We start from the raw sequence: 23919 nt of genomic DNA on the forward strand, positions 1-23919 counted from the left end.
AGTACTGATATTATTCCTCTTCAACTGACCGCTTTGTTTTCTATGCAAAAAGCACTTCGCCACAGAAGACTCGATATTATTGGCATAGCAAGTTCTGCTCTTCTCCTTTCAAAACTTGCTAAAAGCTGTATTTAAAAGAACAGATTGGCCGGGGTAATTCACACCCTTCAATGCCAGCTTAATGTTTAGGTTAGTGGGAATCACAGAGGAATTAGGGATGGAAACTTCTTTGCTGGTGGTAGAAGCGGTCTGGTGAATTTTTAGAGAAAAGAGGCCGTCGATGTTTGAATGTAGAAAATTGTTCTGGCTGCAGCCTGCAGTATGGACTTGTTGGTGTGTGTAGCTCCCAGTGTTCTGACAGCGCGACGTTTTGGGGAAGCATGTGATTCAGCAGCTACCAGTGGGCTTCGTGCGGCGGAGATTTTGTGGTTGTTAGCGGAGTTGATAACAGAGGGTCGTTAAGAGAAGCCTGCATGAGGTAGGCAAAGGAGTAATGTTTGCCGTCGGGGGACGTGCGGCGATTAACCTGTGCGGTAGTGAAAAGGAGTTAAAAAGAAGGAAGTGTGCGGATGTGGAAAGAATGGAATAATTGTGGTAGGCTGCCGGCTGAGTAGTTTGGTGAATGTTTGGTGTGGGTCCGGCGCTGCCGATTGGATGGTGGTGCTGCAGTGTGAGTCAGATAAAAAAAAAAAAAAACCAGGAGTAGGATCCAATGGGACTAACTGGCATGTATAGACGCGTGTAATGCAAAAGGGCTGTTTTTGGTCGCGTCTCTCGCTTATGGCCATACCACCCTGAACACGCCCGATATCGTCTGATCTCGGAAGCTAAGCAGGGTAGGTTCTGGTTAGTACTTGGATGGGAGACCACCTGGGAATACCAGGTGCTGTAAGCTTTTCTCACTTTTACTTTATACAGGGGGCGCTCCACTTCACGATTAATTTAAATCTATCACTCCCCTTCCATTTTACTATTTTATATATATATATTTTTCTCTCTCATTCATAAAGGCAGCTTTTACACACCGTTTTACTCTAAATACTTCCTGGTAATTCTAGGTGCTGTAAGCTGTTCGTGCCTTTATTCCACCAGGGCGCGATCTTCTCACAAACTTGAAGACTGTCACTCCCCATTCACGTTTTACAACTTATTGTTAATGATAAAGAGACAGCTTTTTACACACAGTTTTAAACAAAGTACTGATATTATTCCTCTTCAACTGACCGCTTTGTTTTCTATGCAAAAAGCACTTCGCCACAGAAGACTCGATATTATTGGCATAGCAAGTTCTGCTCTTCTCCTTTCAAAACTTGCTAAAAGCTGTATTTAAAAGAACAGATTGGCCGGGGTAATTCACACCCTTCAATGCAAGCTTAATGTTTAGGTTAGTGGGAATCACAGAGGAATTAGGGATGGAAACTTCTTTGCTGGTGGTAGAAGCGGTCTGGTGAATTTTTAGAGAGAAGAGGCCGTCGATGTTTGAATGTAGAAAATTGTTCTGGCTGCAGCCTGCAGTATGGACTTGTTGGTGTGTGTAGCTCCCAGTGTTCTGACAGCGCGACGTTTTGGGGAAGCATGTGATTCAGCAGCTACCAGTGGGCTTCGTGCGGCGGAGATTTTGTGGCTGTTAGCGGAGTTGATAACAGAGGGTCGTTAAGAGAAGCCTGCATGAGGTAGGCAAAGGAGTAATGTTTGCCGTCGGGGGACGTGCGGCGATTAACCTGTGCGGTAGTGAAAAGGAGTTAAAAAGAAGGAAGTGTGCGGATGCGGAAAGAATGGAATAATTGTGGTAGGCTGCCGGCTGAGTAGTTTGGTGAATATTTGGTGTGGGTCCGGCGCTGCCGATTGGATGGTGGTGCTGCAGTGTGAGTCAGATAAAAAAAAAAAAAAAAACCAGGAGTAGGATCCAATGGGACTAACTGGCATGTATAGACGCGTGTAATGCAAAAGGGCTGTTTTTGGTCGCGTCTCTCGCTTATGGCCATACCACCCTGAACACGCCCGATATCGTCTGATCTCGGAAGCTAAGCAGGGTAGGTTCTGGTTAGTACTTGGATGGGAGACCACCTGGGAATACCAGGTGCTGTAAGCTTTTCTCACTTTTACTTTATACAGGGGGCGCTCCACTTCACGATTAATTTAAATCTATCACTCCCCTTCCATTTTACTATTTTATATATATATATTTTTTTTCTCTCATTCATAAAGGCAGCTTTTACACACCGTTTTACTCTAAATACTTCCTGGTAATTCTACGTGCTGTAAGCTGTTCGTGCCTTTATTCCACCAGGGCGCGATCTTCTCACAAACTTGAAGACTGTCACTCCCCATTCACGTTTTACAACTTATTGTTAATGATAAAGAGACAGCTTTTTACACACAGTTTTAAACAAAGTACTGATATTATTCCTCTTCAACTGACCGCTTTGTTTTCTATGCAAAAAGCACTTTGCCACAGAAGACTCGATATTATTGGCATAGCAAGTTCTGCTCTTCTCCTTTCAAAACTTGCTAAAAGCTGTATTTAAAAGAACAGATTGGCCGGGGTAATTCACACCCTTCAATGCCAGCTTAATGTTTAGGTTAGTGGGAATCACAGAGGAATTAGGGATGGAAACTTCTTTGCTGGTGGTAGAAGCGGTCTGGTGAATTTTTAGAGAGAAGAGGCCGTCGATGTTTGAATGTAGAAAATTGTTCTGGCTGCAGCCTGCAGTATGGACTTGTTGGTGTGTGTAGCTCCCAGTGATCTGACAGCGCGACGTTTTGGGGAAGCATGTGATTCAGCAGCTACCAGTGGGTTTCGTGCGGCGGAGATTTTGTGGCTGTTAGCGGAGTTGATAACAGAGGGTCGTTAAGAGAAGCCTGCATGCAGTAGGCAAAGGAGTAATGTTTGCCGGCGGGGGACGTGCGGCGATTAACCTGTGCGGTAGTGAAAAGGAGTTAAAAAGAAGGAAGTGTGCGGATGCGGAAAGAATGGAATAATTGTGGTAGGCTGCCGGCTGAGTAGTTTGGTGAATGTTTGGTGTGGGTCCGGCGCTGCCGATTGGATGGTGGGGCTGCAGTGTGAGTCAGATAAAAAAAAAAAAAAGAACATTAGTAGTATCCAATGGGACCAACTGGCATGTATAGAGGCGTGTAATGCAAAAGGGCTGTTTTCGGTAGCATCTTTCGCTTACGGCCATACCACCCTGAACACGCCTGATCTCGTCTGATCTCGGAAGCTAAGCAGGGTAGGGTCTGGTTAGTACTTGGATGGGAGACCACCTGGGAATACCAGGTGCTGTAAGCTTTTCTCACTTTTACTTTATACAGGGGGCGCTCCACTTCACGATTAATTTAAATCTATCACTCCCCTTCCATTTTACTATTTTATATATATATATTTTTTTTCTCTCATTCATAAAGGCAGCTTTTAGAAACCGTTTTACTCTAAATACTTCCTGGTAATTCTAGGTGCTGTAAGCTGTTCGTGCCTTTATTCCACCAGGGCGCGATCTTCTCACAAACTTGAAGACTGTCACTCCCCATTCACGTTTTACAACTTATTGTTGATGATAAAGAGACAGCTTTTTACACACAGTTTTAAACAAAGTACTGATATTATTCCTCTTCAACTGACCGCTTTGTTTTCTATGCAAAAACCACTTCGCCACAGAAGACTCGATATTATTGGCATAGCAAGTTCTGCTCTTCTCCTTTCAAAACTTGCTAAAAGCTGTATTTAAAAGAACAGATTGGCCGGGGTAATTCACACCCTTCAATGCCAGCTTAATGTTTAGGTTAGTGGGAATCACAGAGGAATTAGGGATGGAAACTTCTTTGCTGGTGGTAGAAGCGGTCTGGTGAATTTTTAGAGAGAAGAGGCCGTCGATTTTTGAATGTAGAAAATTGTTCTGGCTGCAGCCTGCAGTATGGACTTGTTGGTGTGTGTAGCTCCCAGTGTTCTGACAGCGCGACGTTTTGGGGAAGCATGTGATTCAGCAGCTACCAGTGGGCTTCGTGCGGCGGAGATTTTGTGGCTGTTAGCGGAGTTGATAACAGAGGGTCGTTAAGAGAAGCCTGCATGCAGTAGGCAAAGGAGTAATGTTTGCCGGCGGGGGACGTGCGGCGATTAACCTGTGCGGTAGTGAAAAGGAGTTAAAAAGGAGGAAGTGTGCGGATGCGGAAAGAATGGAATAATTGTGGTAGGCTGCCGGCTGAGTAGTTTGGTGAATGTTTGGTGTGGGTCCGGCGCTGCCGATTGGATGGTGGTGCTGCAGTGTGAGTCAGATAAAAAAAAAAAAAAAACAGGAGTAGGATCCAATGGGACTAACTGGCATGTATAGACGCGTGTAATGCAAAAGGGCTGTTTTTGGTCGCGTCTATCGCTTATGGCCATACCACCCTGAACACACCCGATCTCATCCGATCTCGGAAGCCAAGCAGGGTAGGGTCTGGTTAGTACTTGGATGGGAGACCTCCTGGGAATACCAGGTGCTGTAAGCTTTTCTCACTTTTACTTTATACAGGGGGCGCTCCACTTCACGATTAATTTAAATCTATCACTCCCCTTCCATTTTACTATTTTATATATATATATATTTTTCTCTCATTCATAAAGGCAGCTTTTACACACCGTTTTACTCTAAATACTTCCTGGTAATTCTAGGTGCTGTAAGCTGTTCGTGCCTTTATTCCACCAGGGCGCGATCTTCTCACAAACTTGAAGACTGTCACTCCCCATTCACGTTTTACAACTTATTGTTAATGATAAAGAGACAGCTTTTTACACACAGTTTTAAACAAAGTACTGATATTATTCCTCTTCAACTGACCGCTTTGTTTTCTATGCAAAAACCACTTCGCCACAGAAGACTCGATATTATTGGCATAGCAAGTTCTGCTCTTCTCCTTTCAAAACTTGCTAAAAGCTGTATTTAAAAGAACAGATTGGCCGGGGTAATTCACACCCTTCAATGCCAGCTTAATGTTTAGGTTAGTGGGAATAACAGAGGAATTAGGGATGGAAACTTCTTTGCTGGTGGTAGAAGCGGTCTGGTGAATTTTTAGAGAGAAGAGGCCGTCGATGTTTGAATGTAGAAAATTGTTCTGGCTGCAGCCTGCAGTATGGACTTGTTGGTGTGTGTAGCTCCCAGTGTTCTGACAGCGCGACGTTTTGGGGAAGCATGTGATTCAGCAGCTACCAGTGGGCTTCGTGCGGCGGAGATTTTGTGGCTGTTAGCGGAGTTGATAACAGAGGGTCGTTAAGAGAAGCCTGCATGCAGTAGGCAAAGGAGTAATGTTTGCCGGCGGGGGACGTGCGGCGATTAACCTGTGCGGTAGTGAAAAGGAGTTAAAAAGGAGGAAGTGTGCGGATGCGGAAAGAATGGAATAATTGTGGTAGGCTGCCGGCTGAGTAGTTTGGTGAATGTTTGGTGTGGGTCCGGCGCTGCCGATTGGATGGTGGTGCTGCAGTGTGAGTCAGATAAAAAAAAAAAAAAACCAGGAGTAGGATCCAATGGGACTAACTGGCATGTATAGACGCGTGTAATGCAAAAGGGCTGTTTTTGGTCGCGTCTATCGCTTATGGCCATACCACCCTGAACACACCCGATCTCATCCGATCTCGGAAGCCAAGCAGGGTAGGGTCTGGTTAGTACTTGGATGGGAGACCTCCTGGGAATACCAGGTGCTGTAAGCTTTTCTCACTTTTACTTTATACAGGGGGCGCTCCACTTCACGATTAATTTAAATCTATCACTCCCCTTCCATTTTACTATTTTATATATATATATATTTTTCTCTCATTCATAAAGGCAGCTTTTACACACCGTTTTACTCTAAATACTTCCTGGTAATTCTAGGTGCTGTAAGCTGTTCGTGCCTTTATTCCACCAGGGCGCGATCTTCTCACAAACTTGAAGACTGTCACTCCCCATTCACGTTTTACAACTTATTGTTAATGATAAAGAGACAGCTTTTTACACACAGTTTTAAACAAAGTACTGATATTATTCCTCTTCAACTGACCGCTTTGTTTTCTATGCAAAAACCACTTCGCCACAGAAGACTCGATATTATTGGCATAGCAAGTTCTGCTCTTCTCCTTTCAAAACTTGCTAAAAGCTGTATTTAAAAGAACAGATTGGCCGGGGTAATTCACACCCTTCAATGCCAGCTTAATGTTTAGGTTAGTGGGAATAACAGAGGAATTAGGGATGGAAACTTCTTTGCTGGTGGTAGAAGCGGTCTGGTGAATTTTTAGAGAGAAGAGGCCGTCGATGTTTGAATGTAGAAAATTGTTCTGGCTGCAGCCTGCAGTATGGACTTGTTGGTGTGTGTAGCTCCCAGTGTTCTGACAGCGCGACGTTTTGGGGAAGCATGTGATTCAGCAGCTACCAGTGGGCTTCGTGCGGCGGAGATTTTGTGGCTGTTAGCGGAGTTGATAACAGAGGGTCGTTAAGAGAAGCCTGCATGCAGTAGGCAAAGGAGTAATGTTTGCCGGCGGGGGACGTGCGGCGATTAACCTGTGCGGTAGTGAAAAGGAGTTAAAAAGGAGGAAGTGTGCGGATGCGGAAAGAATGGAATAATTGTGGTAGGCTGCCGGCTGAGTAGTTTGGTGAATGTTTGGTGTGGGTCCGGCGCTGCCGATTGGATGGTGGTGCTGCAGTGTGAGTCAGATAAAAAAAAAAAAAAACCAGGAGTAGGATCCAATGGGACTAACTGGCATGTATAGACGCGTGTAATGCAAAAGGGCTGTTTTTGGTCGTGTCTCTCGCTTATGGCCATACCACCCTGAACACACCCGATCTCATCCGATCTCGGAAGCCAAGCAGGGTAGGGTCTGGTTAGTACTTGGATGGGAGACCTCCTGGGAATACCAGGTGCTGTAAGCTTTTCTCACTTTTACTTTATACAGGGGGCGCTCCACTTCACGATTAATTTAAATCTATCACTCCCCTTCCATTTTACTATTTTATATATATATATATTTTTCTCTCATTCATAAAGGCAGCTTTTACACACCGTTTTACTCCAAATACTTCCTGGTAATTCTAGGTGCTGTAAGCTGTTCGTGCCTTTATTCCACCAGGGCGCGATCTTCTCACAAACTTGAAGACTGTTTCTCCCCATTCACGTTTTACAACTTATTGTTAATGATAAAGAGACAGCTTTTTACACACAGTTTTAAACAAAGTACTGATATTTTTCCTCTTCAACTGACCGCTTTGTTTTCTATGCAAAAACCACTTCGCCACAGAAGACTCAATATTATTGGCATAGCAAGTTCTGCTCTTCTCCTTTCAAAACTTGCTAAAAGCTGTATTTAAAAGAACAGATTGGCCGGGGTAATTCACACCCTTCAATGCTAGCTTAATGTTTAGGTTAGTGGGAATCACAGAGGAATTAGGGATGGAAACTTCTTTGCTGGTGGTAGAAGCGGTCTGGTGAATTTTTAGAGAGAAGAGGACGTCGATGTTTAAATGTAGAAAATTGTTCTGGCTGCAGCCTGCAGTATGGACTTGTTGGTGTGTGTAGCTCCCAGTGTTCTGACAGCGCAACGTTTTGGGGAAGCATGTGATTCAGCAGCTACCAGTGGGTTTCGTGCGGCAGAGATTTTGTGGCTGTTAGCGGAGTTGATAACAGAGGGTCATTAAGAGAAGCCTGCATGCAGTAGGCAAAGGAGTAATGTTTGCCGGCGGGGGACGTGCGGCGATTAACCTGTGCGGTAGTGAAAAGGAGTTAAAAAGAAGGAAGTGTGCGGATGCGGAAAGAATGGAATAATTGTGGTAGGCTGCCGGCTGAGTAGTTTGGTGAATGTTTGGTGTGGGTCCGGCGCTGCCGATTGGATGGTGGTGCTGCAGTGTGAGTCAGATAAAAAAAAAAAAAAAAGCAGGAGTAGGATCCAATGGGACTAACTTGCATGTATAGACGCGTGTAATGCAAAAGGGCTTTTTTTGGTAGCATCTTTTGCTTACGGCCATACCACCCTGAACACGCCCGATCTCGTCTGATCTCGGAAGCTAAGGAGGGTAGGTTCTGGTTAGTACTTGGATGGGAGACCACCTGGGAATACCAGGTGCTGTAAGCTTTTCTCACTTTTACTTTATATAGGGGGCGCTCCACTTCACGATTTATTTAAATCTATCACTCCCCTTCCATTTTACTATTTTATATATATTTTTTTTTTTCTCTCATCCATAAAGGCAGCTTTTACACACCGTTTTACTCTAAATACTTCCTGGTAATTCTAGGTGCTGTAAGCTGTCCGTGTCTTTATTCCACCAGGGCGCGATCTTCTCACAAACTTGAAGACTGTCACTCCCCATTCACGTTTTACAACTTATTGTTAATGATAAAGAGACAGCTTTTTACACACAGTTTTAAACAAAGTACTGATATTATTCCTCTTCAACTGACCGCTTTGTTTTCTATGCAAAAACCACTTCGCCACAGAAGACTCGATATTATTGGCATAGCAAGTTCTGCTCTTCTCCTTTCAAAACTTGCTAAAAGCTGTATTTAAAAGAACAGATTGGCCGGGGTAATTCACACCCTTCAATGCCAGCTTAATGTTTAGGTTAGTGGGAATCACAGAGGAATTAGGGATGGAAACTTCTTTGCTGGTGGTAGAAGCGGTCTGGTGAATTTTTAGAGAGAAGAGGCCGTCGATGTTTGAATGTAGAAAATTGTTCTGGCTGCAGCCTGCAGTATGGACTTGTTGGTGTGTGTAGCTCCCAGTGTTCTGACAGCGCGACGTTTTGGGGAAGCATGTGATTCAGCAGCTACCAGTGGGCTTCGTGCGGCGGAGATTTTGTGGCTGTTAGCGGAGTTGATAACAGAGGGTCATTAAGAGAAGCCTGCATGCAGTAGGCAAAGGAGTAATGTTTGCCGGCGGGGGACGTGCGGCGATTAACCTGTGCGGTAGTGAAAAGGAGTTAAAAATAAGGAAGTGTGCGGATGCGGAAAGAATGGAATAATTGTGGTAGGCTGCCGGCTGAGTAGTTTGGTGAATGTTTGGTGTGGGTCCGGCGCTGCCGATTGGATGGTGGTGCTGCAGTGTGAGTCAGATAAAAAAAAAAAAAAAAACAGGAGTAGGATCCAATGGGACTAACTGGCATGTATAGACGCGTGTAATGCAAAAGGGCTGTTTTTGGTAGCATCTTTCGCTTACGGCCATACCACCCTGAACACGCCCGATCTCGTCTGATCTCGGAAGCTAAGGAGGGTAGGTTCTGGTTAGTACTTGGATGGGAGACCACCTGGGAATACCAGGTGCTGTAAGCTTTTCTCACTTTTACTTTATACAGGGGGCGCTCCACTTCACGATTTATTTAAATCTATCACTCCCCTTCCATTTTACTATTTTATATATATATTTTTTTTTCTCTCATTCATAAAGGCAGCTTTTACACACCGTTTTACTCTAAATACTTCCTGGTAATTCTAGGTGCTGTAAGCTGTCCGTGCCTTTATTCCACCAGGGCGCGATCTTCTCACAAACTTGAAGACTGTCACTCCCCATTCACGTTTTACAACTTATTGTTAATGATAAAGAGACAGCTTTTTACACACAGTTTTAAACAAAGTACTGATATTATTCCTCTTCAACTGACCGCTTTGTTTTCTATGCAAAAACCACTTCGCCACAGAAGACTCGATATTATTGGCATAGCAAGTTCTGCTCTTCTCCTTTCAAAACTTGCTAAAAGCTGTATTTAAAAGAACAGATTGGCCGGGGTAATTCACACCCTTCAATGCCAGCTTAATGTTTAGGTTAGTGGGAATCACAGAGGAATTAGGGATGGAAACTTCTTTGCTGGTGGTAGAAGCGGTCTGGTGAATTTTTAGAGAGAAGAGGCCGTCGATGTTTGAATGTAGAAAATAGGTCTGGCTGCAGCCTGCAGTATGGACTTGTTGGTGTGTGTAGCTCCCAGTGTTCTGACAGCGCGACGTTTTGGGGAAGCATGTGATTCAGCAGCTACCAGTGGGCTTCGTGCGGCGGAGATTTTGTGGCTGTTAGCGGAGTTGATAACAGAGGGTCGTTAAGAGAAGCCTGCATGAGGTAGGCAAAGGAGTAATGTTTGCCGTCGGGGGACGTGCGGCGATTAACCTGTGCGGTAGTGAAAAGGAGTTAAAAAGAAGGAAGTGTGCGGATGCGGAAAGAATGGAATAATTGTGGTAGGCTGCCGGCTGAGTAGTTTGGTGAATGTTTGGTGTGGGTCCGGCGCTGCCGATTGGATGGTGGTGCTGCAGTGTGAGTCAGATAAAAAAAAAAAAAAGAACATTAGTAGTATCCAATGGGACCAACTGGCATGTATAGAGGCGTGTAATGCAAAAGGGCTGTTTTCGGTAGCATCTCTCGCTTACGGCCATACCACCCTGAACACGCCTGATCTCGTCTGATCTCGGAAGCTAAGCAGGGTAGGGTCTGGTTAGTACTTGGATGGGAGACCGCCTGGGAATACCAGGTGCTGTAAGCTTTTCTCACTTTTACTTTATACAGGGGGCACTCCACTTCACGATTAATTTAAATCTATCACTCCCCTTCCATTTTACTATTTTATATATATATATATTTTTTCTCTCATTCATAAAGGCAGCTTTTAGAAACCGTTTTACTCTAAATACTTCCTGGTAATTCTAGGTGCTGTAAGCTGTTCGTGCCTTTATTCCACCAGGGCGCGATCTTCTCACAAACTTGAAGACTGTCACTCCCCATTCACGTTTTACAACTTATTGTTGATGATAAAGAGACAGCTTTTTACACACAGTTTTAAACAAAGTACTGATATTATTCCTCTTCAACTGACCGCTTTGTTTTCTATGCAAAAACCACTTCGCCACAGAAGACTCGATATTATTGGCATAGCAAGTTCTGCTCTTCTCCTTTCAAAACTTGCTAAAAGCTGTATTTAAAAGAACAGATTGGCCGGGGTAATTCACACCCTTCAATGCCAGCTTAATGTTTAGGTTAGTGGGAATCACAGAGGAATTAGGGATGGAAACTTCTTTGCTGGTGGTAGAAGCGGTCTGGTGAATTTTTAGAGAGAAGAGGCCGTCGATGTTTGAATGTAGAAAATTGTTCTGGCTGCTGCTTGCAGTATGGACTTGTTGGTGTGTGTAGCTCCCAGTGTTCTGACAGCGCGACGTTTTGGGGAAGCATGTGATTCAGCAGCTACCAGTGGGCTTCGTGCGGCGGAGATTTTGTGGCTGTTAGCGGAGTTGATAACAGAGGGTCGTTAAGAGAAGCCTGCATGCAGTAGGCAAAGGAGTAATGTTTGCCGGCGGGGGACGTGCGGCGATTAACCTGTGCGGTAGTGAAAAGGAGTTAAAGAGAAGGAAGTGTGCGAATGCGGAAAGAATGGAATAATTGTGGTAGGCTGCCGGCTGAGTAGTTTGGTGAATGTTTGGTGTGGGTCCGGCGCTGCCGATTGGATGGTGGGGCTGCAGTGTGAGTCAGATAAAAAAAAAAAAAAAAACCAGGAGTAGGATCCAATGGGACTAACTGGCATGTATAGACGCGTGTAATGCAAAAGGGCTGTTTTTGATAGCATCCCTCGCTTACGGCCATACCACCCTGAACACGCCTGATCTCGTCTGATCTCGGAAGCCAAGCAGGGTAGGGTCTGGTTAGTATTTGGATGGGAGACCTCCTGGGAATACCAGGTGCTGTAAGCCTTTCTCACTTTTACTTTATACAGGGGGCGCTCCACTTCACGATTTATTTAAATCTATCACTCCCCTTCCATTTTACTATTTTATATATATATTTTTTTTTTCTCTCATTCATAAAGGCAGCTTTTACACACCGTTTTACTCTAAATACTTCCTGGTAATTCTAGGTGCTGTAAGCTGTCCGTGCCTTTATTCCACCAGGGCGCGATCTTCTCACAAACTTGAAGACTGTCACTCCCCATTCACGTTTTACAACTTATTGTTAATGATAAAGAGACAGCTTTTTACACACAGTTTTAAACAAAGTACTGATATTATTCCTCTTCAACTGACCGCTTTGTTTTCTATGCAAAAACCACTTCGCCACAGAAGACTCGATATTATTGGCATAGCAAGTTCTGCTCTTCTCCTTTCAAAACTTGCTAAAAGCTGTATTTAAAAGAACAGATTGGCCGGGGTAATTCACACCCTTCAATGCCAGCTTAATGTTTAGGTTAGTGGGAATCACAGAGGAATTAGGGATGGAAACTTCTTTGCTGGTGGTAGAAGCGGTCTGGTGAATTTTTAGAGAGAAGAGGCCGTCGATGTTTGAATGTAGAAAATTGTTCTGGCTGCAGCCTGCAGTATGGACTTGTTGGTGTGTGTAGCTCCCAGTGTTCTGACAGCGCGACGTTTTGGGGAAGCATGTGATTCAGCAGCTACCAGTGGGCTTCGTGCGGCGGAGATTTTGTGGCTGTTAGCGGAGTTGATAACAGAGGGTCGTTAAGAGAAGCCTGCATGCAGTAGGCAAAGGAGTAATGTTTGCCGGCGGGGGACGTGCGGCGATTAACCTGTGCGGTAGTGAAAAGGAGTTAAAGAGAAGGAAGTGTGCGGATGCGGAAAGAATGGAATAATTGTGGTAGGCTGCCGGCTGAGTAGTTTGGTGAATGTTTGGTGTGGGTCCGGCGCTGCCGATTGGATGGTGGGGCTGCAGTGTGAGTCAGATAAAAAAAAAAAAAAAAACCAGGAGTAGGATCCAATGGGACTAACTGGCATGTATAGACGCGTGTAATGCAAAAGGGCTGTTTTTGGTAGCATCCCTCGCTTACGGCCATACCACCCTGAACACGCCCGATCTCGTCTGATCTCGGAAGCCAAGCAGGGTAGGGTCTGGTTAGTACTTGGATGGGAGACCTCCTGGGAATACCAGGTGCTGTAAGCCTTTCTCACTTTTACTTTATACAGGGGGCGCTCCACTTCACGATTAATTTAAATCTATCACTCCCCTTCCATTTTACTATTTTATATATATATATATTTTTTTTTTTCTCTCATTCCTAAAGGCAGCTTTTAGAAACCGTTTTACTCTAAATACTTCCTGGTAATTCTAGGTGCTGTAAGCTGTTCGTGCCTTTATTCCACCAGGGCGCGATCTTCTCACAAACTTGAAGACTGTCACTCCCCATTCACGTTTTACAACTTATTGTTAATGATAAAGAGACAGCTTTTTACACACAGTTTTAAACAAAGCACTGATATTATTCCTCTTCAACTGACCGCTTTGTTTTCTATGCAAAAAGCACTTCGCCACAGAAGACTCGATATTATTGGCATAGCAAGTTCTGCTCTTCTCCTTTCAAAACTTGCTAAAAGCTGTATTTAAAAGAACAGATTGGCCGGGGTAATTCACACCCTTCAATGCCAGCTTAATGTTTAGGTTAGTGGGAATCACAGAGGAATTAGGGATGGAAACTTCTTTGCTGGTGGTAGAAGCGGTCTGGTGAATTTTTAGAGAGAAGAGGCCGTCGATGTTTGAATGTAGAAAATTGTTCTGGCTGCAGCCTGCAGTATGGACTTGTTGGTGTGTGTAGCTCCCAGTGTTCTGACAGCGCGACGTTTTGGGGAAGCATGTGATTCAGCAGCTACCAGTGGGCTTCGTGCGGCGGAGATTTTGTGGCTGTTAGCGGAGTTGATAACAGAGGGTCGTTAAGAGAAGCCTGCATGCAGTAGGCAAAGTAGTAATGTTTGCCGGCGGGGGACGTGCGGCGATTAACCTGTGCGGTAGTGAAAAGGAGTTAAAGAGAAGGAAGTGTGCGGATGCGGAAAGAATGGAATAATTGTGGTAGGCTGCCGGCTGAGTAGTTTGGTGAATGTTTGGTGTGGGTCCGGCGCTGCCGATTGGATGGTGGGGCTGCAGTGTGAGTCATATAAAAAAAAAAAAAAAAACCAGGAGTAGGATCCAATGGGACTAACTGGCATGTATAGACGCGTGTAATGCAAAAGGGCTGTTTTTGGTAGCATCCCTCGCTTACGGCCATACCACCCTGAACACGCCTGATCTCATCTGATCTCGGAAGCCAAGCAGGGTAAGGTCTGGTTAGTACTTGGATGGGAGACCTCCTGGGAATACCAGGTGCTGTAAGCCTTTCTCACTTTTACTTTATACAGGGGGCGCTCCACTTCACGATTAATTTAAATCTATCACTCCCCATCCATTTTACTATTTTATATATATATATATATTTTTTTTCTCTCATTCCTAAAGGCAGCTTTTAGAAACCGTTTTACTCTAAATACTTCCTGGTAATTCTAGGTGCTGTAAGCTGTTCGTGCCTTTATTCCACCAGGGCGCGATCTTCTCACAAACTTGAAGACTGTCACTCCCCATTCACGTTTTACAACTTATTGTTAATGATAAAGAGACAGCTTTTTACACACAGTTTTAAACAAAGTACTGATATTATTCCTCTTCAACTGACCGCTTTGTTTTCTATGCAAAAACCACTTCGCCACAGAAGACTCGATATTATTGGCATAGCAAGTTCTGCTCTTCTCCTTTCAAAACTTGCTAAAAGCTGTATTTAAAAGAACAGATTGGCCGGGGTAATTCACACCCTTCAATGCCAGCTTAATGTTTAGGTTAGTGGGAATCACAGAGGAATTAGGGATCGAAACTTCTTTGCTGGTGGTAGAAGCGGTCTGGTGAATTTTTAGAGAGAAGAGGCCGTCGATGTTTGAATGTAGAAAATTGTTCTGGCTGCAGCCTGCAGTATGGACTTGTTGGTGTGTGTAGCTCCCAGTGTTCTGACAGCGCGACGTTTTGGGGAAGAATGTGATTCAGCAGCTACCAGTGGGCTTCGTGCGGCGGACATTTTGTGGCTGTTAGCGGAGTTGATAACAGAGGGTCGTTAAGAGAAGCCTGCATGCGGTAGGCAAAGGAGTAATGTTTGCTGGCGGGGGACGTGCGGCGATTAACCTGTGCGGTAGTGAAAAGGAGTTAAAAAGAAGGAAGTGTGCGGATGCGGAAAGAATGGAATAATTGTGGTAGGCTGCCGGCTGAGTAGTTTGCTGAATGTTTGGTGTGGGTCCGGCGCTGCCGATTGGATGGTGGGGCTGCAGTGTGAGTCAGATAAAAAAAAAAAAAAGAACATTAGTAGGATCCAATGGGACCAACTGGCATGTATAGAGGCGTGTAATGCAAAAGGGCTGTTTTTGGTCGCATCTCTCGCTTATGGCCATACCACCCTGAACACGCCCGATCTCGTCTGATCTCAGAAGATAAGCAGGGTAGGGTCTGGTTAGTACTTGGATGGAAGACCACCTGGGAATACCAGGTGCTGTAAGCTTTTCTCACTTTTACTTTATACAGGGGGCACTCCACCTCACGATTAATTTTAATCTATCACTCCCCTTACTATTTTATATATTTCTTTTTTCTCTCATTCATGAAGGCGGCTTTTACACACGTTTTACTCTAAATACTGCCTGGTAATTCTAGGTGCTGTAAGCTGTTCGTGCCTTTATTCCACCAGGGCACGATCTTCTCACAAACTTGAAGACTGTCACTCACCATTCACGTTTTACAACTTATTGTTAATAATAAAGAGACAGCTTTTTACACACAGTTTTAAACAAAGTACTGATATAATTCCTCTTCAACTCACCGCTTTGTTTTCTATGCAAAAACCACTTCGCCACAGAAGACTCGATATTGTTGGCATAGCAAGGTCTGCTCTTCTCCTCCTTTCAAAACTTGCTAAAAGCTGTATTTAAAAGAGCAGGTTGGGCGGGGTAATTCACACGCTTCAATGCCAGATTAATGTTTAGGTTAGTGGGAATCACAGAGGAATTAGGGATGGAAACTTCTTTGCTGATGGTAGAAGCGGTCTGGTGAATTTTTAGAGAGAAGAGGCCGTCGATGTTTCAATGTAGAAAATTGTTGTTCTGGCTGCAGCCTGCAGTATGGACTTGTTGGCGTGTGTAGCTCCTAGTGTTCTGACAGCGTGACGTTTTGGGGAAGCATGTGATTCAACAGCTACCAGTGGGCTTCGTGCGGCAGAGATTTTGAGGCTGTTAGCGGAGTTGATAACAGAGGGTCGTTAAGAGAAGCCTGCATGAGGTAGGCAAAGGAGTAATGTTTGCCGTCGGGGGACGTGCGGCGATTAACCTGTGCGGTAGTGAAAAGGACTTAAAGAGAAGGAAGTGTGCGGATGCGGAAAGAATGGAATAATTGTGGTAGGCTGCCGGCTGAGTAGTTTGGTGAATGTTTGGTGTGGGTGCGGCGCTGCCGATTGGATGGTGGTGCTGCAGTGTGAGTCAGATAAAAAAAAAAAAATACAGGAGTAGGATCCAATTGGACTAACTGGCATGTATAGAGGCGTGTAATGCAAAAGGGCTGTTTTTCTTAGCAGCTCTCGCTAACGGCCATACCAGCCTGAACACGCCCGATCTCGTCTGATCTCGGAAGCTAAGCGGGGTAGTGTCTGGTTAGTACTTGGATGGGAGACTGCCTGGGAATACCACGTGCTGTAAGCTTTTCTCACTTTTACTTTATGCAGGGGGCGCTCCACTTCACGATTAATTTAAATCTAGCACTCCCCTTCCATTTTACTATTTTATATATATTTTTTTTTTCTCTCTTTCATAAAGCCAGCTTTTAGAAACCGTTTTACTCTAAATACTTCCTGGTAATTATAGCTGCTGTAAGCTGTTCGTGCCTTTATTCCACCAGGGCGCGATCTTCTCACAAACTTGAAGACTGTCACTCCACATTCACATTTTACAACTTATTGTTAATAATAAAGAGACAGCTTTTTACACACAGTTTTAAACAAAGTACTGATATAATTCCTCTTAAACTCACCGCTTTGTTTTCTATGCAAAAACCACTTCGCCACAGAATATTCGATATTATTGGCATATTATCTGCTCTTCTCCTCCTTTCAAAACTTGCTAAAAGCTGTATTTAAAAGAGCAGGTTGGCCGGGGTAATTCACACCCTTCAATGCCAGCTTAATGTTTAGGTTAGTGGGAATCACAGAAGAATTAGGGATGGAAACTTCTTTGCTGGTGGTAGAAGCGGTCTGGTGAATTTTTAGAGAGAAGAGGCCGTCGATGTTTGAATGTAGAAAATTGTTCTGGCTGCAGCCTGCAGTATGGACTTGTTGGTGTGTGTAGCTCCCAGTGTTCTGACAGCGCGACGTTTTGGGGAAGCATGTGATTCAACAGCTACCAGTGGGCTTCGTGCGGCAGAGATTTTGTGGCTGTTAGCGGAGTTGATAACAGAAGGTCATTAAGAGAAGCCTGCATGCAGTAGGCAAAGGAGTAATGTTTGCTGGCGGGGGACGTGCGGCGATTAACCTGTGAGGTAGTGAAAAGGAGTTAAAGAGAAGGAAGTGTGTGGATGCGGAAAGAATGGAATAATTGTGGTAGGCTGCCGGCTGAGTAGTTTGGTGAATGTTTGGTGTGGGTCCGGCGCTGCCGATTGGATGGTGGGGCTGCAGTGTGAGTCAGATAAAAAAAAAAAAGAACATTAGTAGGATCCAATGGGACCAACTGGCATGTATAGAGGCGTGTAATGCAAAAGGGCTGTTTTTGGTAGCGTCTCTAGCTTACGGCCATACCACCCTGAACGCGCCCGATCTCGTCTGATCTCGGAAGCTAAGCAGGGTAGGGTCTGGTTAGTATTTGGATGAGAGACCTCCTGGGAATACCAGGTGCTGTAAGCTTTTCTCACTTTTACTTTATACAGGGGGCGCTCCACTTCACGAATAATTTAAATCTAGCACTCCCCTTCCATTTTACTATTTTATATATATTTTTTTTTTCTCTCTTTCATAAAGCCAGCTTTTAGAAACCGTTTTACTCTAAATACTTCCTGGTAATTCTAGGTGCTGTAAGCTGTTCGTGCCTTTATTCCACCAGGGCGCGATCTTCTCACAAACTTGAAGACTGTCACTCCCCATTCACGTTTTACAACTTATTGTTAATGATAAAGAGACAGCTTTTTACACACAGTTTTAAACAAAGTACTGATATTATTCCTCTTCAACTGACCGCTTTGTTTTCTATGCAAAAACCACTTCGCCACAGAAGACTCGATATTATTGGCATAGCAAGCTCTGCTCTTCTCCTTTCAAAACTTGCTAAAAGCTGTATTTAAAAGAACAGATTGGCCGGGGTAATTCACACCCTTCAATGCCAGCTTAATGTTTAGGTTAGTGGGAATCACAGAGGAATTAGGGATGGAAACTTCTTTGCTGGTGGTAGAAGCGGTCTGCTGAATTTTTAGAGAGAAGAGGCCGTCGATGTTTGAATGTAGAAAATTGTTCTGGCTGCAGCCTGCAGTATGGACTTGTTGGTGTGTGTAGCTCCCAGTGTTCTGACAGCGCGACGTTTTGGGGAAGCATGTGATTCAGCAGCTACCAGTGGGCTTCGTGCGGCGGAGATTTTGTGGCTGTTAGCGGAGTTGATAACAGAGGGTCGTTAAGAGAAGCCTGCATGCAGTAGGCAAAGGAGTAATGTTTGCCGGCGGGGGACGTGCGGCGATTAACCTGTGCGGTAGTGAAAAGGAGTTAAAAAGAAGGAAGCGTGCGGATGCGGAAAGAATGGAATAATTGTGGTAGGCTGCCGGCTGAGTACTTTGGTGAATGTTTGGTGTGGGTCCGGCGCTGCCGATTGGATGGTGGGGCTGCAGTGTGAGTCAGATAAAAAAAAAAAAAGAACATTAGTAGGATCCAATGGGACCAACTGGCATGTATAGAGGCGTGTAATGCAAAAGGGATGTTTTTGGTGGCATCTCTCGCTTAGGGCATAACCACCCTGAACACGCCCGATCTCGTCTGATCTCGGAAGCTAAGCAGGTTAGGGTCTGGTTAGTACTTGGATGGGAGACCACCTGGGAATACCAGGTGCTGTAAGCTTTTCTCACTTTTACTTTATACAGGGGGCGCTCCACTTCACGATTAATTTAAATCTATCACTCCCCTTCCATTTTACTATTTTATATATATATATTTTTTTCTCTCATTCATAAAGGCAGCTTTTACACACCGTTTTACTCTAAATACTTCCTGGTAATTCTGGGTGCTGTAAGCTGTTCGTGCCTTTATTCCACCAGGGCGCGATCTTCTCACAAACTTGAAGACGGTCACTCCCCATTCACGTTTTACAACTTATTGTTAATGATAAAGAGACAGCTTTTTACACACAGTTTTAAACAAAGTACTGATATTATTCCTCTTCAACTGACCGCTTTGTTTTCTATGCAAAAACCACTTCGCCACAGAATACTCGATATTATTGGCATAGCAAGTTCTGCTCTTCTCCTTTCAAAACTTGCTAAAAGCTGTATTTAAAAGAACAGATTGGCCGGGGTAATTCACACCCTTCAATGCCAGCTTAATGTTTAGGTTAGTGGGAATCACAGAGGAATTAGGGATGGAAACTTCTTTGCTGGTGGTAGAAGCGGTCTGGTGAATTTTTAGAGAGAAGAGGCCGTCGATGTTTGAATGTAGAAAATTGTTCTGGCTGCAGCCTGCAGTATGGACTTGTTGGTGTGTGTAGCTCCCAGTGTTCTGACAGCGCGACGTTTTGGGGAAGCATGTGATTCAGCAGCTACCAGTGGGCTTCGTGCGGCGGAGATTTTGTGGCTGTTAGCGGAGTTGATAACAGAGGGTCGTTAAGAGAAGCCTGCATGCAGTAGGCAAAGGAGTAATGTTTGCCGGCGGGGGACGTGCGGCGATTAACCTGTGCGGTAGTGAAAAGGAGTTAAAAAGAAGGAAGCGTGCGGATGCGGAAAGAATGGAATAATTGTGGTAGGCTGCCGGCTGAGTACTTTGGTGAATGTTTGGTGTGGGTCCGGCGCTGCCGATTGGATGGTGGGGCTGCAGTGTGAGTCAGATAAAAAAAAAAAAAGAACATTAGTAGGATCCAATGGGACCAACTGGCATGTATAGAGGCGTGTAATGCAAAAGGGATGTTTTTGGTGGCATCTCTCGCTTACGGCCATACCACCCTGAACACGCCTGATCTCGGAAGCTAAGCAGGTTAGGGTCTGGTTAGTACTTGGATGGGAGACCACCTGGGAATACCAGGTGCTGTAAGCTTTTCTCACTTTTACTTTATACAGGGGGCGCTCCACTTCACGATTAATTTAAATCTATCACTCCCCTTCCATTTTACTATTTTATATATATATATATTTTTTTTTTCTCTCTTTCATAAAGGCAGCTTTTAGAAACCGTTTTACTCTAAATACTTCCTGGTAATTCTAGGTGCTGTAAGCTGTTCGTGCCTTTATTCCACCAGGGCGCGATCTTCTCACAAACTTGAAGACTGTCACTCCCCATTCACGTTTTACAACTTATTGTTAATGATAAAGAGACAGCTTTTTACACACAGTTTTAAACAAAGTACTGATATTATTCCTCTTCAACTGACCGCTTTGTTTTCTATGCAAAAACCACTTCGCCACAGAAGACTCGATATTATTGGCATAGCAAGTTCTGCTCTTCTCCTTTCAAAACTTGCTAAAAGCTGTATTTAAAAGAACAGATTGGCCGGGGTAATTCACACCCTTCAATGCCAGCTTAATGTTTAGGTTAGTGGGAATCACAGAGGAATTAGGGATGGAAACTTCTTTGCTGGTGGTAGAAGCGGTCTGGTGAATTTTTAGAGAGAAGAGGCCGTCGATGTTTGAATGTAGAAAATTGTTCTGGCTGCAGCCTGCAGTATGGACTTGTTGGTGTGTGTAGCTCCCAGTGTTCTGACAGCGCGACGTTTTGGGGAAGCATGTGATTCAGCAGCTACCAGTGGGCTTCGTGCGGCGGAGATTTTGTGGCTGTTAGCGGAGTTGATAACAGAGGGTCGTTAAGAGAAGCCTGCATGCAGTAGGCAAAGGAGTAATGTTTGCCGGCGGGGGACGTGCGGCGATTAACCTGTGCGGTAGTGAAAAGGAGTTAAAAATAAGGAAGTGTGCGGATGCGGAAAGAATGGAATAATTGTGGTAGGCTGCCGGCTGAGTAGTTTGGTGAATGTTTGGTGTGGGTCCGGCGCTGCCGATTGGATGGTGGTGCTGCAGTGTGAGTCAGATAAAAAAAAAAAAAAAAAACAGGAGTAGGATCCAATGGGACTAACTGGCATGTATAGACGCGTGTAATGCAAAAGGGCTGTTTTTGGTCGCGTCTCTCGCTTATGGCCATACCAACCTGAACACGCCCGATCTCATCCGATCTCGGAAGCCAAGCAGGGTAGGGTCTGGTTAGTACTTGGATGGGAGACCTCCTGGGAATACCAGGTGCTGTAAGCATTTCTCACTTTTACTTTATACAGGGGGCGCTCCACTTCACGATTAATTTAAATCTATCACTCCCCTTCCATTTTACTATTTTATATATATATTTTTTTTTCTCTCATTCATAAAGGCAGCTTTTACACACCGTTTTACTCTAAATACTTCCTGGTAATTCTAGGTGCTGTAAGCTGTTCGTGCCTTTATTCCACCAGGGCGCGATCTTCTCACAAACTTGAAGACGGTCACTCCCCATTCACGTTTTACAACTTATTGTTAATGATAAAGAGACAGCTTTTTACACACAGTTTTAAACAAAGTACTGATATTATTCCTCTTCAACTGACCGCTTTGTTTTCTATGCAAAAACCACTTCGCCACAGAAGACTCGATATTATTGGCATAGCAAGTTCTGCTCTTCTCCTTTCAAAACTTGCTAAAAGCTGTATTTAAAAGAACAGATTGGCCAGGGTAATTCACACCCTTCAATGCCAGCTTAATGTTTAGGTTAGTGGGAATCACAGAGGAATTAGGGATGGAAACTTCTTTGCTGGTGGTAGAAGCGGTCTGGTGAATTTTTAGAGAGAAGAGGCCGTCGATGTTTGAATGTAGAAAATTGTTCTGGCTGCAGCCTGCAGTATGGACTTGTTGGTGTGTGTAGCTCCCAGTGTTCTGACAGCGCGACGTTTTGGGGAAGCATGTGATTCAGCAGCTACCAGTGGGCTTCGTGCGGCGGAGATTTTGTGGCTGTTAGCGGAGTTGATAACAGAGGGTCGTTAAGAGAAGCCTGCATGCAGTAGGCAAAGGAGTAATGTTTGCCGGCGGGGGACGTGCGGCGATTAACCTGTGCGGTAGTGAAAAGGAGTTAAAAATAAGGAAGTGTGCGGATGCGGAAAGAATGGAATAATTCTGGTAGGCTGCCGGCTGAGTAGTTTGGTGAATGTTTGGTGTGGGTCCGGCGCTGCCGATTGGATGGTGGTGCTGCAGTGTGAGTCAGATAAAAAAAAAAAAAAAACAGGAGTAGGATCCAATGGGACTAACTGGCATGTATAGACGCGTGTAATGCAAAAGGGCTGTTTTTGGTCGCGTCTCTCGCTTATGGCCATACCAACCTGAACACGTCCGATCTCATCCGATCTCGGAAGCCAAGCAGGGTAGGGTCTGGTTAGTACTTGGATGGGAGACCTCCTGGGAATACCAGGTGCTGTAAGCTTTTCTCACTTTTACTTTATACAGGGGGCGCTCCACTTCACGATTAATTTAAATCTATCACTCCCCTTCCATTTTACTATTTTATATATATATATTTTTTTCTCTCATTCATAAAGGCAGCTTTTACACACCGTTTTACTCTAAATACTTCCTGGTAATTCTAGGTGCTGTAAGCTGTTCGTGCCTTTATTCCACCAGGGCGCGATCTTCTCACAAACTTGAAGACGGTCACTCCCCATTCACGTTTTACAACTTATTGTTAATGATAAAGAGACAGCTTTTTACACACAGTTTTAAACAAAGTACTGATATTATTCCTCTTCAACTGACCGCTTTGTTTTCTATGCAAAAACCACTTCGCCACAGAAGACTCGATATTATTGGCATAGCAAGTTCTGCTCTTCTCCTTTCAAAACTTGCTAAAAGCTGTATTTAAAAGAACAGATTGGCCGGGGTAATTCACACCCTTCAATGCCAGCTTAATGTTTAGGTTAGTGGGAATCACAGAGGAATTAGGGATGGAAACTTCTTTGCTGGTGGTAGAAGCGGTCTGGTGAATTTTTAGAGAGAAGAGGCCGTCGATGTTTGAATGTAGAAAATTGTTCTGGCTGCAGCCTGCAGTATGGACTTGTTGGTGTGTGTAGCTCCCAGTGTTCTGACAGCGCGACATTTTGGGGAAGCATGTGATTCAGCAGCTACCAGTGGGCTTCGTGCGGCGGAGATTTTGTGGCTGTTAGCGGAGTTGATAACAGAGGGTCGTTAAGAGAAGCCTGCATGCAGTAGGCAAAGGAGTAATGTTTGCCGGCGGGGGACGTGCGGCGATTAACCTGTGCGGTAGTGAAAAGGAGTTAAAAAGAAGGAAGTGTGCGGTATGCGGAAAGAATGGAATAATTGTGGTAGGCTGCCGGCTGAGTAGTTTGGTGAATGTTTGGTGTGGGTCCGGCGCTGCCGATTGGATGGTGGGGCTGCAGTGTGAGTCAGATAAAAAAAAAAAAAAGAACATTAGTAGGATCCAATGGGACCAACTGGCATGTATAGAGGCGTGTAATGCAAAAGGGATGTTTTTGGTGGCATCTCTCGCTTACGGCCATACCACCCTGAACACGCCCGATCTCATCCGATCTCGGAAGCCAAGCAGGGTAGGGTCTGGTTAGTGCTTGGATGGGAGACCTCCTGGGAATACCAGGTGCTGTAAGCTTTTCTCACTTTTACTTTATACAGGGGGCGCTCCACTTCACGATTAATTTAAATCTATCACTCCCCTTCCATTTTACTATTTTATATATATATTTTTTTTTCTCTCATTCATAAAGGCAGCTTTTACACACCGTTTTACTCTAAATACTTCCTGGTAATTCTGGGTGCTGTAAGCTGTTCGTGCCTTTATTCCACCAGGGCGCGATCTTCTCACAAACTTGAAGACGGTCACTCCCCATTCACGTTTTACAACTTATTGTTAATGATAAAGAGACAGCTTTTTACACACAGTTTTAAACAAA

General features: G+C 44.5%; 18 non-coding genes and 2 pseudogenes across 18 annotated transcripts; all 20 read left to right on the top strand.

Annotated features, from left to right (window-relative positions):
* The first annotated feature begins 776 nt into the window (after positions 1-776).
* LOC125736939 (5S ribosomal RNA) lies at positions 777-895 on the top strand. Its single transcript, XR_007396206.1, has one exon. It is a non-coding gene; the product is annotated as a 5S ribosomal RNA (ribosomal RNA).
* Positions 896-1973: 1078 nt separating this feature from the next.
* Positions 1974-2092, top strand: LOC125736940 (5S ribosomal RNA). The gene has a single exon (XR_007396207.1). It is a non-coding gene; the product is annotated as a 5S ribosomal RNA (ribosomal RNA).
* Positions 2093-3170: 1078 nt separating this feature from the next.
* Positions 3171-3289, top strand: LOC125733223 (5S ribosomal RNA). Its single transcript, XR_007392575.1, has one exon. It is a non-coding gene; the product is annotated as a 5S ribosomal RNA (ribosomal RNA).
* Positions 3290-4366: 1077 nt separating this feature from the next.
* LOC125735085 (5S ribosomal RNA) lies at positions 4367-4485 on the top strand. Its single transcript, XR_007394384.1, has one exon. It is a non-coding gene; the product is annotated as a 5S ribosomal RNA (ribosomal RNA).
* Positions 4486-5561: 1076 nt separating this feature from the next.
* LOC125735097 (5S ribosomal RNA) lies at positions 5562-5680 on the top strand. Its single transcript, XR_007394396.1, has one exon. It is a non-coding gene; the product is annotated as a 5S ribosomal RNA (ribosomal RNA).
* Positions 5681-6756: 1076 nt separating this feature from the next.
* On the top strand, positions 6757-6875 carry LOC125735108 (5S ribosomal RNA). Its single transcript, XR_007394407.1, has one exon. It is a non-coding gene; the product is annotated as a 5S ribosomal RNA (ribosomal RNA).
* Positions 6876-7952: 1077 nt separating this feature from the next.
* LOC125735918 (5S ribosomal RNA) lies at positions 7953-8071 on the top strand. The gene has a single exon (XR_007395203.1). It is a non-coding gene; the product is annotated as a 5S ribosomal RNA (ribosomal RNA).
* A 1077-nt stretch (positions 8072-9148) lies between these two features.
* Positions 9149-9267, top strand: LOC125735919 (5S ribosomal RNA). Its single transcript, XR_007395204.1, has one exon. It is a non-coding gene; the product is annotated as a 5S ribosomal RNA (ribosomal RNA).
* Positions 9268-10344: 1077 nt separating this feature from the next.
* Positions 10345-10463, top strand: LOC125733341 (5S ribosomal RNA). Its single transcript, XR_007392688.1, has one exon. It is a non-coding gene; the product is annotated as a 5S ribosomal RNA (ribosomal RNA).
* A 1079-nt stretch (positions 10464-11542) lies between these two features.
* On the top strand, positions 11543-11661 carry LOC125735173 (5S ribosomal RNA). The gene has a single exon (XR_007394472.1). It is a non-coding gene; the product is annotated as a 5S ribosomal RNA (ribosomal RNA).
* A 1079-nt stretch (positions 11662-12740) lies between these two features.
* Positions 12741-12859, top strand: LOC125732417 (5S ribosomal RNA). The gene has a single exon (XR_007391797.1). It is a non-coding gene; the product is annotated as a 5S ribosomal RNA (ribosomal RNA).
* A 1084-nt stretch (positions 12860-13943) lies between these two features.
* Positions 13944-14062, top strand: LOC125735160 (5S ribosomal RNA). The gene has a single exon (XR_007394459.1). It is a non-coding gene; the product is annotated as a 5S ribosomal RNA (ribosomal RNA).
* Positions 14063-15144: 1082 nt separating this feature from the next.
* LOC125736227 (5S ribosomal RNA) lies at positions 15145-15263 on the top strand. The gene has a single exon (XR_007395511.1). It is a non-coding gene; the product is annotated as a 5S ribosomal RNA (ribosomal RNA).
* A 1070-nt stretch (positions 15264-16333) lies between these two features.
* Positions 16334-16452, top strand: LOC125731897 (5S ribosomal RNA; annotated as a pseudogene).
* A 1074-nt stretch (positions 16453-17526) lies between these two features.
* Positions 17527-17645, top strand: LOC125735169 (5S ribosomal RNA). Its single transcript, XR_007394469.1, has one exon. It is a non-coding gene; the product is annotated as a 5S ribosomal RNA (ribosomal RNA).
* Positions 17646-18720: 1075 nt separating this feature from the next.
* Positions 18721-18839, top strand: LOC125731130 (5S ribosomal RNA). Its single transcript, XR_007391416.1, has one exon. It is a non-coding gene; the product is annotated as a 5S ribosomal RNA (ribosomal RNA).
* Positions 18840-19915: 1076 nt separating this feature from the next.
* Positions 19916-20024, top strand: LOC125731880 (5S ribosomal RNA; annotated as a pseudogene).
* A 1083-nt stretch (positions 20025-21107) lies between these two features.
* On the top strand, positions 21108-21226 carry LOC125734934 (5S ribosomal RNA). Its single transcript, XR_007394236.1, has one exon. It is a non-coding gene; the product is annotated as a 5S ribosomal RNA (ribosomal RNA).
* A 1076-nt stretch (positions 21227-22302) lies between these two features.
* On the top strand, positions 22303-22421 carry LOC125736040 (5S ribosomal RNA). Its single transcript, XR_007395323.1, has one exon. It is a non-coding gene; the product is annotated as a 5S ribosomal RNA (ribosomal RNA).
* Positions 22422-23499: 1078 nt separating this feature from the next.
* On the top strand, positions 23500-23618 carry LOC125733978 (5S ribosomal RNA). Its single transcript, XR_007393308.1, has one exon. It is a non-coding gene; the product is annotated as a 5S ribosomal RNA (ribosomal RNA).
* The last annotated feature ends 301 nt before the right edge of the window (positions 23619-23919 follow it).

This window comes from Brienomyrus brachyistius, chromosome 2 (genome assembly GCF_023856365.1).
Source record: "Brienomyrus brachyistius isolate T26 chromosome 2, BBRACH_0.4, whole genome shotgun sequence".
Taxonomy (NCBI): domain Eukaryota; kingdom Metazoa; phylum Chordata; class Actinopteri; order Osteoglossiformes; family Mormyridae; genus Brienomyrus; species Brienomyrus brachyistius.